This window comes from Pseudophryne corroboree, chromosome 8 (genome assembly GCF_028390025.1).
Source record: "Pseudophryne corroboree isolate aPseCor3 chromosome 8, aPseCor3.hap2, whole genome shotgun sequence".
NCBI classification, from domain to species: Eukaryota; Metazoa; Chordata; class Amphibia; order Anura; family Myobatrachidae; genus Pseudophryne; species Pseudophryne corroboree.
In genome coordinates this window covers 415,748,618-415,757,402 of record NC_086451.1, presented here as the reverse complement: position 1 = coordinate 415,757,402, position 8,785 = coordinate 415,748,618, and the positions used below count along the sequence as shown (strand labels likewise).

General features: G+C 42.0%; 1 long non-coding RNA gene across 1 annotated transcript; it reads right to left on the bottom strand.

The window, feature by feature from the left end:
* Window positions 1–6,628: 6,628 nt before the first annotated feature.
* Window positions 6,629–7,068, bottom strand: LOC134947879 (uncharacterized). Its single transcript, XR_010182832.1, has 3 exons — window positions 6,986–7,068; window positions 6,802–6,882; window positions 6,629–6,701 (listed from the first exon to the last, which is right to left on the bottom strand). It is a non-coding gene; the product is annotated as an uncharacterized LOC134947879 (long non-coding RNA).
* Window positions 7,069–8,785: the final 1,717 nt, after the last annotated feature.

The following is an 8,785-nucleotide window of genomic DNA, read 5'->3' as shown; positions in this document are numbered from 1 at the left end:
GTGAAAGTTCTTAAAGCACTTTCACACACTCCTTCTCCGCCGGGTACCACGACTCACTCCAAGAATGAATACCGCGTACCCAGTGATGTCCCTATCTGATTTCTATTCACTGGAAGTGTTTAGGAGTGACTTACCTATTTCCAGTGAATATATACCGTTGGAGATTTTCCTGAGAGAGACCAGCGAAAACTCCCTATACACTTATACACAAATCACACTTGCGTATGCTCTATACAGTGCTAATGGTACCACGATTTTACGCAAAGCACGTAAAGGGGTATCCACTTGTGCTATATATATCACATCCACAAATGCGCGGTCCAATCGCACAGCATATAGGTACTTGTTACCTATCTGCCGTACGATCACGGGTCGTTGTACAAACTGGGACCCTCAGTCTGGAGCGTAATACCAAAAACCTTTTAACTTCAATACTTCGCAATACAATGCACTATCACGCTCCTTTACAAATCACCTCACGATTTGCGTTTTAAACCTTATACTAACGTGAGTCAGCCGCCTCACGCCACCAAGTCTCCACTCACTTGATGTACCGCACGACGGGATCCCGAATTCCGGGGTTCAAATTTCCACTCGCTCCTACGTTCGCTCACTCAAATACACTTTGGTTTTTCTGTACAGAAAATTATCATTCATTCAGACAAGCAGTTTTACTCCCAGAGGCAATACAGTAAATAAGAGTTTTATACTAAACTTTGGAAACTGGGCAATCTTGTGCTATTGTAGCGTGGCTACTGTCCCACCTTTAAACTAAACGAACTGTCGTGTGGTTTTATTATGCACACACAATGTAATTACGCAACCGTGCGTACCTCTATGCCACGTGTGCGGCCTTGCGCCACGTGCACGTTTTGTGTACGCTGTCCTCACGTTCCGTACCACGTGTACCAATGTGCGGACGCAATAAAACAACTCACACAATTTCTATAACTGTGAGAGCAATATTAACTATAATCACTCACTTAACACGCCACACAGTTTCATTCTGTATAAACCTTTATAACTAGGCCAGACTGCGTTTGTGTTTTACACTTACTTCCTTAATATTTATATTATGAATTTAGCAATCAGTCCTATGGCAACAATGTGAGCGGGTGTACGCTTTTGTTGTGTACGCATTTGGCTTCAAAAATAAATTCACAGATTTTAAATAGCTTTTTTTTTCTGTTTACCTTACGAGTTCTACCAGCATCCCTACAAACCATACAGAGCAGACGTCATCTAATCAGCAAATAAGTAGGGTTTCTCAGTGCATCCACCGACCAAGAAAAGGATACGTAGGATACCTGTCCACCCTTTTGCTGATAGGTTAAGTCTGCTGTGACCTGTTAGGCTGTGGATATGTGGAAAACCGGACGATACCCCCAATTGATAATGTCGATTTATATACAGGTATGAAAAGCTATACCTTCTATACACTCTAAACACACTTTAAACCTTTAGCCGCTGCGGCCGCTATACTTGGTACACACGCTACGTACTTTTTATGCTATTAGTGTACAGAGTCCCGTACGATGTACGGACTCTGTGTACAAACGCCGCGCTGACGGTACAATGCACCCGCAGCGCGTACACAACCAATGAATACGCTTTAAACCTTATACAGCAATGCAATGCGTTACTAATACACTTTTAAACCATAGCGGGGAAAGGAAGACACAACATCGATTTGTAGTTAAATCACTGGGTTCCGACACCACAGCGTAATATTGCTGAAAGGGGGTTACAATACATACAATACAATATAAGACAATATAACAGAATAATGGCTACAGTCAATGGTACATACGTGAGTATATTCGCGCGCGCTTCCCGGTCCGGTCCTCCGTAATCTAATAGATAACGTTGTGAGTCTTGTGTCAGACCAGGCTGCAGCAGGCTTTATTTATACAATTCTTCCAAAAGCAATACAATGGATACTGTAATCCCTTTGTCCATTGGACACAGGAATACACTTTTACAGTACAGGAGAGGTCATAGGTCGATTTGAATTGGTGGGCGATGTCTGTTCTAACTGCTCTTGTGGGTGGTCTCCTCTGGATTCCCGCCGCATACATAATGTACAGTAAATACAGTTTATATCTATATTCTGCTTCTGCACATAACTATCCGCAGGAACATGCGATCTTCCTCAAACCAACACCGGAATGTTACCCTTAAAATACCCTACAGCTGGATACCAAACACCACCTTATGACCTTGTTCTGTCCCCTCCTATTCTGTAAAGGTGAATCCCCTTGTTCTGAAACCATTTAAACTGTTGTTATTTTCTGGTGTGGTGCAGGGGGACTATGTGTACATTGTGCACTATTTGGATTAAATATGTAATGTGTTTTGATAGCTCTCCATGCGTTCACAAACTCTACCGTAAATACCCATACCAAGCGCTGATGCGCACGACCGCAGGAGTGACCATACACAAATTGCGAATATGTGCACGCACAGCAGAACAAGTACACGCGCAGAGGCCATCTGTGTGTAGTTTGTACGTGATGTGTGTACTGCAATATTTTTCGAATTTGACACTGGGGACCAGCAGTATTATATAGTAGGAGGACAGTGCAGAGTTTTGCTGACCAGTGACCACCAGTATTATACGTTCTCTGCCTGAAAAACGCTCCATATCTGTGCTCAGTGTGCTGCAAATATCTGTGCTCAGTGTGCTAATTGCTTTATTGTGGGGACTGGGGACCAGCAGTATTATATAGTAGGAGGACAGTGCAGAGTTTTGCTGACCAGTGACCACCAGTATTATACGTTCTCTGCCTGAAAAACGCTCCATATCTGTGCTCAGTGTGCTGCAAATATCTGTGCTCAGTGTGCTAATTGCTTTATTGTGGGGACTGGGGACCAGCAGTATTATATAGTAGGAGGACAGTGCAGAGTTTTGCTGACCAGTGACCACCAGTATTATACGTTCTCTGCCTGAAAAACGCTCCATATCTGTGCTGCATAGTAGTATATAGTAGGAGGACAGTGCAGCATTTTGCTGACCACCAGTATAACTATATATATAGCAGTACGGTACAGAAGGCCACTGCTCTACCTACCTCTGTGTCGTCAAGTATACTATCCATCCATACCTGTGGTGCATTTCAGTTTTGCACAGTTTGCTGACCACCAGTATATAATATATAGCAGTACGGTACAGAAGGCCACTGCTCTACCTACCTCTGTGTCGTCAAGTATACTATCCATCCATACCTGTGGTGCATTTCAGTTTTGCACAGTTTGCTGACCACCAGTATATAATATATAGCAGTATGGTACAGTAGGCCACTGCTCTACCTACCTCTGTGTCGTGAAGTATGCTATCCATCCATACCTGTGGTGCATTTCAGTTTTGCACAGTTTGCTGACCACCAGTATATAATATATAGCAGTACGGTACAGAAGGCCACTGCTCTACCTACCTCTGTGTCGTCAAGTATACTATCCATCCATACCTGTGGTGCATTTCAGTTTTGCAGTTTGCTGACCACCAGTATATAATATATAGCACTACGGTACAGTAGGCCACTGCTCTACCTACCTCTGTGTCGTCAAGTATACTATCCATCCATACCTGTGGTGCATTTCAGTTTTGCAGTTTGCTGACCACCAGTATATAATATATAGCAGTACGGTACAGTAGGCCACTGCTCTATCTACCTCTGTGTCGTCAAGTATACTATCCATCCATACCTGTGGTGCATTTCAGTTTTGCACAGTTTGCTGACCACCAGTATATAATATATAGCAGTACAGTACAGTAGGCCACTGCTCTACCTACCTCTGTGTCATCAAGTATACTATCCATCCATACCTGTGGTGCATTTCAGTTTTGCACAGTTTGCTGACCACCAGTATATAATATATAGCAGTACGGTACAGAAGGCCACTGCTCTACCTACCTCTGTGTCGTCAAGTATACTATCCATCCATACCTGTGGTGCATTTCAGTTTTGCACAGTTTGCTGACCACCAGTATATAATATATAGCAGTACGGTACAGAAGGCCACTGCTCTACCTACCTCTGTGTCGTCAAGTATACTATCCATCCATACCTGTGGTGCATTTCAGTTTTGCACAGTTTGCTGACCACCAGTATATAATATATAGCAGTACGGTACAGTAGGCCACTGCTCTACCTACCTCTGTGTCGTCAAGTATACTATCCATCTATACCTGTGGTGCATTTCAGTTTTGCACAGTTTGCTGACCACCAGTATATAATATATAGCAGTACGGTACAGAAGGCCACTGCTCTACCTACCTCTGTGTCGTCAAGTATACTATCCATCCATACCTGTGGTGCATTTCAGTTTTGCACAGTTTGCTGACCACCAGTATATAATATATAGCAGTACGGTACAGTAGGCCACTGCTCTACCTACCTCTGTGTCGTCAAGTATACTATCCATCTATACCTGTGGTGCATTTCAGTTTTGCACAGTTTGCTGACCACCAGTATATAATATATAGCAGTACGGTACAGAAGGCCACTGCTCTACCTACCTCTGTGTCGTCAAGTATACTATCCATCCATACCTGTGTTGCATTTCAGTTTTGCCCAGTTTGCTGACCACCAGTATATAATATATAGCAGTACGGTACAGAAGGCCACTGCTCTACCTACCTCTGTGTCGTCAAGTATACTATCCATCCATACCTGTGGTGCATTTCAGTTTTGCACAGTTTGCTGACCACCAGTATATAATATATAGCAGTACGGTACAGAAGGCCACTGCTCTACCTACCTCTGTGTCGTCAAGTATACTATCCATCCATACCTGTGGTGCATTTCAGTTTTGCACATTTTGCTGACCACCAGTATATAATATATAGCAGTACGGTACAGAAGGCCACTGCTCTACCTCTGTGTCGTCAAGTATACTATCCATCCATACCTGTGGTGCATTTAAGTTTTGCACAGTTTGCTGACCACCAGTATATAATATATAGCAGTACGGTACAGAAGGCCACTGCTCTACATACCTCTGTGTCGTCAAGTATACTATCCATCCATACCTGTGGTGCATTTCAGTTTTGCACAGTTTGTTGACCACCAGTATATAATATATAGCAGTACGGTACAGTAGGCCACTGCTCTACCTACCTCTGTGTCGTCAAGTATACTATCCATCCATACCTGTGGTGCATTTCAGTTTTGCACAGTTTGCTGACCACCAGTATATAATATATAACAGTACGGTACAGAAGGCCACTGCTCTACCTACCTCTGTGTCGTCAAGTATACTATCCATCCATACCTGTGGTGCATTTCAGTTTTGCACAGTTTGCTGACCACCAGTATATAATATATAGCAGTACGGTACAGTAGGCCATTGCTATTGATATATTACTGGCATATAATTCCACACATTAAAAAATGGAGAACAAAAATGTGGAGGGTAAAATAGGGAAAGATCAAGATCCACTTCCACCTCGTGCTGAAGCTGCTGCCACTAGTCATGGCCGAGACGATGAAATGCCATCAACGTCGTCTGCCAAGGACGATGCCCAATGTCATAGTAGAGAGCATGTAAAATCCAAAAAAATAAAGCTCAGTAAAATGACCCAAACATCTAAATCAAAATCGTCAGAGGAGAAGCGTAAACTTGCCAATGTGCCATTTACGACACGCAGTGCCAGATTAAGGTCCTCATGGGCCTGGAGCTGAAATTTATGAAGGGCCTATTGTGTGTCTCGCTGCAAGGGGTGTGGCCAGCATGGTGGGGGGGTGGCTACTGATATGGGGGGGGGGGTGACCAGTGCTATATATATATATATATATATATAAAGCAATCAGCGGCACTCATGGCTCCCGAATGGGAAAATGAAGACACTCAGTCGTTGTTCGGTCAACGTTTCAATGTTATTCACATTAACATTTTCATCATGTCCTGATGAAAATGTTAATGTGAATAACATTGAAACGTTGACCGAACAACGACTGAGTGTCTTCATTTTCCCATTCGGGAGCCGTGAGTGCCGCTGATTGCTTTATATATTTATGGACACCCCATTCGGGGTAGTTACTTGGAGGACACCGGCTTATTGACTTTATTGTTATTCTGGACGGAGTGCTGCTGATCTATGTACAATATATATATATTTATATATATATATATATATATATAAAACAAGGGGTACCCTTAGGCGCTACGTGGAGCGGAACTGAGCTGCAGCTTAGACGAACCCCCTGTTAGGTGGGGCCCTAAGATATCAAACCAACAAACTAGAGTCTAAGTGCGCTAATGGATAGTACTGTATATTATAAATAAACAGATTTAAAAGATTCAACTTTCAGTTTTTAATACATAAAAGCCACAATAGCATAAAACATCTGTGAGCAAATAAACATCTCTTTACAGACTGTATAGACAATGTATACAAACAGTTTCTGTCAGATGGAAAATTCAAGTGAAACTTGAGATTGGTGGTAAATCTTCCTTAGTAGTATAGAATACAGATGGAATACAGTACTCGAACACAACCCAACGCGTTTCGTCCCTAACTGGGACTTCCTCAGGGGTAATATCTAAATGACAGAATACAGTCACTACACAATCTTTATTAGTGTGCAGTTATACAAATAATAGCTAACATAGCTATACATACTGAGTGCCAGATGTTTTTTACAGATAATCCCAAAATTGTGTAAAAAGCTCACTGAATATAAAAGCAGGCAAAGGACCTGATAAAATGAAAAAGGAGTGGTGTATAAAATATTTTAGGGTCTCAGATAAATGTAGGAACAAAGCAACAAGATGAGGGAGGATGGGGATAATACGTACCAAAATGACTGGGAAAGCAGTTCAATATAATGAAGCCCCCAGTCACACAGAGTCCAGATAACAAATGGACAAATAGGTGACCTAAATTAAGAAAAACAATCCAGAACTTAAATGGACAAAGGTCTTAATGGAAAACTTATCGTTCTTTACGAAAAATAGACCGGGGTCAAAAGTTTATACATACCCGAAAACAATGTGGTTTAAAGTCTATCACTGACTCTATAAACCAGTCCCTGATGAGGGTGAGACCGCTCAGTAGTGGGTCAACCTATAATAATTTATAGATAATATTCAGTTGTTAAATAGATTCCTAAACTACATGCTTAGTTTAAGAGGGTTCCATTCGCATGTTGTGCTCATGGGCCCCACAACTAATAAGTAGAAGCGAAATTAAGACATAAAGATTCCCAGACTATATCAGCAAGTGCTAAGATTGGGGCAAGTGCTTGATATTTAACAGTAAATATGACCAAAGCATGTATTAACCAAATTAACATATACAGGGTATGCATACAGAAACAGGATATTTAACATTCAGATTCCCAGTAGTATTATGAGAAGGCAAAAAGGTCCAGTAATTACTCACAGCCAAATAGTGTAGTGGTCATCTCAAAGTCCAAAGTGAAAATGAAAGGGCTAAGCCTTAGTGGGTATTTATACCTAATACCCTATGACATCACTTCCTTCCATAATAGAGTGTTAAGGAGAGACAAAAGGTTGTTATACCCTGCAAAGAAATTCCCTAAGATGTGAAGATATATACTAAATAAATGTGTGACACTGTTTAAGTGGTTAACAGAAAAAATGGAGCTTGAATAGAAGTTTATAAACTTAAAATCTAAATCAAAATCGTCAGAGGAGAAGCGTAAACTTGCCAATGTGCCATTTACGACATGCAGTGCCAGATTAAGGTCCTCATGGGCCTGGAGCTGAAATTTATGAAGGGCCTATTGTGTGTCGCTGCAAGGGGTGTGGCCAGCATGGTGGGGGTGTGGCTACTGATATGGGGGGGGGGTGACCAGTGCTATATATATATATATATATATAAAGCAATCAGCGGCACTCATGGCTCCCGAATGGGAAAATGAAGACACTCAGTCTTTGTTCGGTCAACGTTTCAATGTTATTCACATTAACATTTTCATCATGTCCTGATGAAAATGTTAATGTGAATAACATTGAAACGTTGACCGAACAACGACTGAGTGTCTTAATTTTCCCATTCGGGAGCCGTGAGTGCCGCTGATTGCTTTATATATTTATGGACACCCCATTCGGGGTAGTTACTTGGAGGACACTGGCTTATTGACTTTATTGTTATTCTGGACGGAGTGCTGCTGATCTATGTACAATATATATATATATATATATATATATATATATATAATGTATGTGTGTGTGTGAGTTTGAAACAGAAAAATCCCAGTGCTTAAATAATTATATTACAATAATTATTTTGTTAAGAGGGGAGGAAAAAAGGGGGAAGAACAGTGGTAGATGTGAGGAAAACAGGAGGAAGAACAGGGTCTAGATGGAAGGAAGACGAGAGAAAGACAGGCAGAAGAATAGGGGCTAGATGGGAGGAAGATAGGAGGGATATACTGTAGGGGGAAGAGCAGTAGGAGATGAGGGAGACGGGAAGATGGCAGGAAGAAGGGAGGGAGCAGTGGGGGAACTTGCGCCACTGCATTGCACTGAGGCCCGCCTCTGTGATGGGGCACACAGTCGGTAGCAGTATAATGAGTCAAACTGACTCATTACATGCTGCCCGCCGTTACGCTGCGGACCCTAACAATGAAGGAAGCCCGAATGTGGTCCCTGGCACCAGCAAATGAGAAGGGTGATGAGATCATCACCCCTCTTTGAACTCTGCACAGTGCGCACTACTGGCTGTCACACTTGGCTGAGAATGATTGCTATGGTCGGGTGACTTCTTAAGATTTCTTTAATTTATGTTTATGTATGTATGTATAATTTATTGATT